Genomic DNA, 8,364 nt, shown 5'->3' with positions numbered 1-8,364 from the left:
TGATTTGATTGACTGTTTTGACTCTAATTTTAATTGTACATTTTGGAAACTCTAATGTTAGATTTAAAGTTAAGATTCAGCACCCATAAAGTTTGCTTCTTACTGGAGCCAGAAACTACAGAAGGCACAATGAAAAAGACAAAGTTTAAAAAAATAAGTATCAGGTATCTTGCTGCCAAGGTACGTGTCTATGGTGGATTGTCACCTTATCCATCTCCATTCACTTTTTGGTAGAGCTTCCATTTTCTACTGCAAAATAATTTTGGACTTGGTCCCATGTTAGCCACAGGGCAGAGTTTCGACAATTTCTTTCCAAAACTGGCCTTCAGAAAATGAACCTAAAAATTTTGATTCAGGTATCTGAGAGAAGCTATGTCAAAGTTTTATTTTTTCTTTTATCGTATATGGATATGACAAATATATCTGTAAAATGTACTGATATATAGAGAGTTTCCACTACTCTACTAATAAACCTATATCCTGATAGAAGCTAATCAAAAGGAGAAGTGGTTAATATCAAAGGCCAGATTAGCCAAAATACTACAAATATTTATTGAAGTCCTACTGTGTGCAGGGTTGGAAAGGATAAAATGTGGTTCCTACTTTCAGGGACTTGTAACCTAATTGAGAGAGCAAGCATATAAACACATGCAAACTAAATAGTGCAAGATACGGCATAGGACATAAGTAACTATCGGATAAGTAATCATAAACACTATGTGCGAAACATTCTGTTGAGTATTTTATGTACATTATTTTATTTTCTGAACTGTTATTCCCACTCTATAGATGGGAATTAACCTCTGATCTTCTCCCCATTCTGGAGAAAGCAAAGAGAATGATATAAGGTGAGCGGAGACCTAGAATCAAGAATGTGTCCGATGGCTAGCAGATGCACTGGTCTGCGGCTAAGGATCCATTTAGGGGAATAGAGAGCAATGAACCTTGGGACTTGTGTTACTCTGTTCACCACCATATCCCAATGCCTAGCATAGTGCCTTGCACGTAATGGGTATTCGATAAATATGTCTTGAACAAACAAATGGCCCTCTGGTTTTTCTATACCCTAGACCAAGTACAGTGGGATAAAGGTAATTAGTGAATTAAGACCATACACCAAATAGCCTCAGGACCTAATGCCAGTATCTCCCAGTTCCCAACTATTATAGTAAAGGATTCAAGCAGGAAGCACACACCACAATGGGACAGGTCTGACAGCAATAGCAGTTGCAACTCATTGGGGTCCCTTTTATGGAACCTGACATGGTGAACAGTCTATATAAGTCCTTACCTTCGCCTGCAAGACCATGAAAGCTCTGGCCCAGGCACCTCTGCATCTCAAATCCTCTTCCTGCCCTTCCCTCCCTCTGCTCATGCCATAACCTCCTTGTTGTTCCTCAAACCTATCTTAGAGCCTATATTTTTCCATGCTGCTTTCAACTCTATAATACCCATTCTCCCCAAGTCTTGCTGCCCTACTCTGCTACCTGACATCATCGATTTGCTTACCTGTTTACTGTCTCCCCCCGACACACACACATGCACACCAGAATGTGAGCCCAGAAAGGCAGAATCCCATCTGCTTTCTTCACCACTGTATCCCCAGCATCTAGGACAGCCCCTGGCACATTGTAAATGCTCACATACTGCGATTCTGACTGAAGACCACTTTCTCTAGCTCTCAAATACTTACAAATAGAACAGGATTTTGTTCAAGAAATATTACATGGAAATTGATGAGTGGAGCTTGGAAATGAGAGGCAGAGTGGCAGGAGCCCAGACCAACCTGTTTATAAAAGATGCCTTTGCCCAGAGAGGGGAAAACACACCTTAAAATCTCTGGCAAAGTGAATGATTTCTTAGGACACTTTTAACATGTTATGCTTCTGAAACACTGCTTGGTCTCAACATGAAGATTCATGAATTTGCCAAAGCAACCAATTTGCAGGATTTGAGAGTCACTACTACCAGTCTCAGCCTAGTAAACAAGGTAACAAGTATCGTACACCTTGATATCCACAGAGTGACTCACTTCTGTAACCACAACCAGACAAATGCATCCATCCAGGTGACAGGAAGGGAGGTGAAGAAAGTAAACAATCCTGTATTAGTTACTTTTTTTCCCCACCGAACACCATTTAAGGGGCTAATTACCATGAAAATGATTTAAAATGCACTGACTTTACCTCAAATTTGAGTATGCACGGTCCCAGAACAATTGTCATAGGCACTAATGATGTGCTTTAGAATCTTATTCGGTGCTAATTGAGACTCCAGAGGCCACAAAATGTCTGATAAATTTAAAATAATAAAATAAGTAAAGTCACGATGCCTCCCAGCTTGTCCTGAAAGACTTTCTAGTGACATATTCAGTAATTTCATGCCCGTGTATTGAGCGTTCACTATATTTAAGGAGCTGTGGTAATGCTATGGAGAATCGAAAGGGCAATGAGACATGGTCCTTGTCTTCAGACTTCAAGTTTGTCATTCATTGGGTAAATCAGATACTTTGCAGGGAATAAGAAGTGCCATGGTCCAGGCATTTAAAAAAAAAATGGTGTGAAAACAAAGAGGATGAAAAGATGGATTTCAACTAGGAGAAAAGAAAAAATGCTTTGTGGAGGAGACAAACTGATCTTGAAAGGTGGATGGAATTTTCACAGGCTTAGATGGCAGACAGCCTCGATTTGTAGCATTTGCCAATTTTTATGCTGTAAATATTCCCACTATGGCTGATTTCAAGTTAATGACGTGATATCACCAAACACAGAGTTGGGAAGAGGTGCCAGCTCCAGCACACCATCTATGAGTCACTATCTGGGGTTTGGACTGTTAAATCAGTCTGACTCTTATTTTTTTAATGAGTGAATTCACAGGTATTAAAAGCATCTAAGACAACATTATAAGGGAAAAGACCCTTATGCCCTTCTCCTCACACCTCAGTCTCACCCTCTCAATACTCTCTTTGTCTATCCTTCTACTCTCGGTCCTATGCCCCTACCTAGTATTGCTCTTGGCCCAGTGCCAGCTATGATTCTGGTTGCTCCTCTTAACATGGCTGTGACTGCATGGTACAGAGGGCTGGCTTAGTGCCCATTGCCTGGTGTTGACACCTCTGCTGTTCTCCATAATGAAAGGCAGCTTTCGGGGCAGCTAGCTGGGCAGAGTTTTCACTGTTCTTGTAGCAATTGGAAGGGAAAGCTGGAGTTATTACTGGGAACCTTTGCCAAAGGAAGATGCAGGCCAGTTGAGACCCATCGTTTATACAAACTCCTTTTAGTACTTCTTAAAACAAACAAACAAAACAAAACAAAACAACCCTCACTAGCAACGTGTTCTTCTTATGTCACTGTACCTTTAACTGGTCTTATCACCCAAAGGGCTACGTTTGCAAAGCCAGGCCCTGGTATCTGTCTTTAATTGCAAGCAGATGTCCTCGGTGCGTGCATAAGCTTGTGTCAGAAGGATGTTTTTTTTAAAAAAAAAAAAAAGAAGAGAGAGCACTGCCAGACAGACAAGAAAGGAATATGTGAAGCTTAAAGTTAGTAGGAAACTTTCACATTTGTGCCGCTAAGCCAGAGGCAGACCTGTGAGAAAAGGTGATCTCTCACAGCACATTGATTCTTCCTGAGGCCCGGTTGCTCCCCAAACACATTTACAATAACATACGCTGCTGTAGATTTATTTCAGCATATGCTGCTTTCTGTGATGCCGGTTTCTCTTCCAAAATTTCTGTATGTTGTTGGTAAAGCAGTTTTTTTTCTTTTTCTTTTTCTTTTTCTTTTTAGCATTGAAAGGTGTTAAGAACCACCAGCATCATTTCATGGTTCCTTTTGTTTGTTTGTTTAAATTATCTTGCGTAATGTGCTCTGTGATTCGCTGTTGAAATATAGAGGACCATGGAGATCTGAGGAGGTGATGCTGTCAGTTTGAAAGGCACGAAGATTTCCTGTTCAGATTAGACAAGCTTCTTTAGAGCTGCCAAGAGTTGTAACATGTTCACTTTAGTTCAGGAGAAACCGTGGTTGGGAATTCAATCCAGTGAGCCACAAAAGAAAGGAAATTCCAGCTTAGAGTTGTCACTGCACCGGGGCCCAGGACCGAGTGTGCCAAAGGGTAGCCATGATGACCAAGAAGAGTATTGCAGTCTAACAACACTCAGTGTCAAAGCAAAAGGAGGAGGCCTGGCTGCCAGGTTGTCATGAGCCTTTCCTGATTCCTCAGGAACTGACCCCTGACGAGTGTATCTTCCCAAAGTCTCAGCAACCCAGCCCCATCAGTGTAACGTTCGAGAATGTCTGCAGCATTCAAATAAATCATCCCGTGCTCTAGCAAGTGCCTCCTGATGAGCGCCAGCTGCGGGCACATCGTGGAGAAGCCCTCGCAGTGGCACTCTGCCGTGGAACTCTGCCGGCACAGTGACTCTGACCTGAGCTAGAATGTGTAGTGAAGAGTTTCCCAACCGTGTCTTGTTGTAGGAATCGCCTGGGTGACCGAGGCCAGGAAGATGGAGATTCTGTAGATCTGGGATGGGGCCTTGGGATCTGTATGTGTGACAAATGCCATAGTAGATCTCGATGGTCAGGCAAGTGTGGGAAGCAGTAGAGTGGGGTGGAGTCGAAACCTGACGCCAGTTCAAATCCGGCCTCTGCATGTAATTGCTAGGTGGCCTTAGAAAAGTTAGTCAACTTGTTTGAACCTCGGATCCCTCAACCGTAAAATATAACTAATAATGATACCCACTTCAGTGTGTTTTTGTGAGGAGAAAATGGGAAAACCCATAAAATGTGCTTAGTATCATGTCTGGTGTGTTTTAAGTGCACGATAAATATGAGATGTAAACACCTCACATGCATTTTCTGACTTTGCCATCAGCCAGCTCCTTCCAAAGCAGTAGGATGGTCCTGGGCATGGAATTTAATGTGACCAGACAGTGAGCTTGAACTTGAGCCTTATTGCAGGGGTGGGTTGAAGGCAGATAAGTACTTTAAACTGAATAAATACTCTTCAGTGATGAAGGATAGAAAGGCTAAGGTGGATCTGGAAAGAGCTTTAGAGGTTGAAATCTGAGCAGGGAAAATTTCTGGAATATGGTCAAAGATAAACAGACTTCAAAAAAATAGGAAAAGTAGTCAAGTGAACTTGCAATATCCAAGGAGAAACACAATCTTCTGAGAAGAAACTATTTTTATTTGATTCCTTTTTAGCCCTAAAGCCAATATTTAAAGCATTTGAAATTCATTTTCATCTGCCTCATTTATTTAGCAAACTTTAATATTCTACTAGGTGTCATGCCCTGTGCTCCTAAGAGATGTTACAAAGATGAAAGCCTCATTGCCCACCTCAAGGAATTCACAGTGTGTCCCAAGGCACAGGCAAATAAGCAGTTACAAAGGCTGTAAAAGCAGCCCTGGGGCTGCTGGGTGGAGGACAGCTAACCTGCTTGAAAAGGAAGAAAACTTCTTAGAGGAAGTTCTTTTTTTCCCTAGCTTTGTTGAGATAAAATGGACATAAAACATTGCATGAGTTTAAAGTGTAATGATTTGATATATGTATATATTGCAAAATGATGACTACAATCAGAGGAAGTCTTAAAATAGAGATATGATGACAGTTAAAACATCATCATTATCATAACCATAAACTAACAGTGATAACAGTAGCTGACATTAACCAATGCTTCTTTTATGGCAGATGCCATGTGCGGTCCTTTATGTTATCTCCTGTCATCATGTGAAGCAGTTGACATGCAGTACCTTGTGCACTTGTGTTTCACCACCTATTCGGGGCTGGTTCTAAGTGCCATTGCTGCACAACTCGTAAATTACGATACTCGCCAGAACATTTGATTCTCCCACGTGAGCTCCCTTACTGATGCAGTAGAGAACTAACTTAGAAGGACTGGAATTGACTGCAGTTAGTACCAGGCTGAATTTTTGACACAAGTAGCTTTCCATCCCCTATCCCACTGACATCACTTCCCTGGGGTCCCACTGACTACATTAGCCTGCACAGGTGGACCTGACCTAAATGGTGGGGGCCATGCCGGGCTTAGGACAGCATCCTGTCCTCATATGTACAAAGCCCTAAGTACACAAAGGCTCATGTAAAAACAGTCACGTTCTCTGAGAAAAGGCATGCCCTTGCTGTCAGGGTAGTGGCTAGCAATAATAGCAGTGACAGTACTAATAGCAATGATAAAAATATCTTCATATTTACTAAGCACTTATTACGTGGCATATTTAGTATCCTGCTTGTACTAACTGATTTAAATGTTACACAGAGATACTGTCACTGTCCCCATTTTACAGACAGAGAAACCAAGGTCCAGATATGTGCCATAGTTGGGAAGTTGAGTACAAGGTTGGACATATGGAAGAAAGGTTAGATTGCAGTTAGTTCCCATCTCATGAGGAATTTCAGCTCACGGCACTACAAAGCAATTATTCTCATGTTTGCGGGATGAAATTAAGTTCTTTGGAAGAACCATCCCCAGTATGCCCTTGACTGCCCCCCACAAAGACCGTGTCTTACCTCTGTGCTATGGTTCTTCTTCACTGCCAATTTAATTTCAAGTTCAGCACCTGTCTCAAGGGGTCACCTTCCCAGGAAGCTTGTCCATACTTGTTAAGGGCCACTCCATTGCTGGACCCCTCTTTCCTTTATAGATCCGTGCCCAGAAGCCATGGGCTTACTGAGGCTAGGGGCTACAGCTAACCTATTTTATAATGCCAGCATTTAAAATCCCCTCTGTAAATATATTAGAGTTGTGATTCTTTGCTTATTATCACCCTTTATTTGTTTTTTTTCCTCATTGCTCAGCATTTCTAGACATTAAGGACAGTTCTGACACTAAAACTGACAACTGAGCGTGACACCATCATTTGCTAAGATGGCACAATTTTGTTCATTAGGCTTTACTTTTGTAGCCAGCACTCTCTCAGCACTGGCATAAATCTGCGGTCCTTCCCTAGATTTGTTCCTTTTATGTCTTGATTCATCACATATTGTGGAGGGTGTTAGCTGAGTAAGAATTTTTGCCTCATGAAAATGTTACCAAATACTGACACCATGGAGGGAAAGAACCAGATGTCTGTCTGCAAGGAAAGCAGAATCCTGGTTTGTGAGGAGTCAGGACTGGCCAGCGCTCCCCCAGCCGTGCCAGGCCTGAGGTTTGGCTCTGCGCTTTCTCTCGGGGCCTCCTAACTGGCCCCCACATTCCATTTCAGCCATCATTCTGGAGAAATTTGTCAACTATACTGATCTGAGCCTGGAAACCAGTGTCTGTTAGTTTTCTCAGTTTCAGACTGAAAATTGGGATAAACTTGCTGGATAACTTTGACCAAAATAACACATATGATTGTGTGCCATCCCATGACTGACTTAATTTTCCTCTTCCTTTGAGCTATCGAAACTTTCTCGAGGCATACATATAGTTGTCAGTGATACAGATCATTCACAGTTGGAAGTTACATAAACTTGCCAAGCGTTGACCAAAAATATTTTATGTTTTAGTGCCCAGCTTAGGGCAAGGGGTAGGAAAATAGTATTCTCTGGTTTTAGCAAGGAATTGGGATTGGGAATGGGTTTTAGATAATGGTAATACTAAAGACTTAGGCTATCAAGGCAGTACGTAGACTTGAGGAGATTGTCATATAATGTAGTTTTCCTTTCGGGTCATGATAAAATCAATGTGTGGTATATTATCTTTTTGTTATCATGTGTTATTGCATTTGGGAGTAAATGAGCTTATACAGATGAGGTAAATAGTAAAATTTAGAGAGAGAATAAAAAGAAACACTTTCAAAACTAAGAGTCATAGAGAATTTAAAATATTAATTCACCGAAGCCCACAAAGCTTAACTTTACTTGGAAAAATAGTCTTGTTTATGTGCCCAGACTGAAAAAACTTACAGAGGTGAAAATTCTGTAGCGTTTATCAAGAGGATCTTAATTGCATCTGTTAGGTTCTGTATTATGAACCCCAGACCCAGTGGCTGTATCCTACCATCTATCTAGATTGGAGGAGTTGTGAAAAGCACACTGAGAAGTGGATCAAGGCAGGTGGACAGGATTCTCCCAACTCTGAAATTCTGGGAGGTGGGAGTGAGTTCGCTCACTGCCTATGCATCTACATTTTCTTCCTCTTCCTTTTTTTCATATTAGAGAAAGATTTCTTAGCATTGTTACCGTGGGTTTCTGCTGAGGACCAAAAGTGGCAGTCATTTCACTTTCGTGAGGTAATGCTCAATGTTCGTTGTGGGCCTGGACCACGTTGCCTCTCTGAGAATAAGCCAGAGATAACATGATCTGGTGTGGGGAATCCTGGACAAACCCCCTTTTCCACCAGGCCCGATAACAGTT

The 8,364-nt window shown here is 41.7% G+C and overlaps 1 protein-coding gene across 1 annotated transcript in view; it reads left to right on the top strand.

Moving 5' to 3' along the window:
• Positions 1-8,364, top strand: part of GHR (growth hormone receptor) — a 228,708-nt gene that overhangs the window by 158,264 nt on the left and 62,080 nt on the right. The window lies entirely within an intron of this gene.

This window comes from Pteropus vampyrus, unplaced genomic scaffold, assembly GCF_000151845.1.
Source record: "Pteropus vampyrus isolate Shadow unplaced genomic scaffold, Pvam_2.0 Scaffold172, whole genome shotgun sequence".
In the NCBI taxonomy this organism is placed as follows: Eukaryota; Metazoa; Chordata; class Mammalia; order Chiroptera; family Pteropodidae; genus Pteropus; species Pteropus vampyrus.
This window is presented reverse-complemented; position numbering and strand designations above follow the sequence as displayed.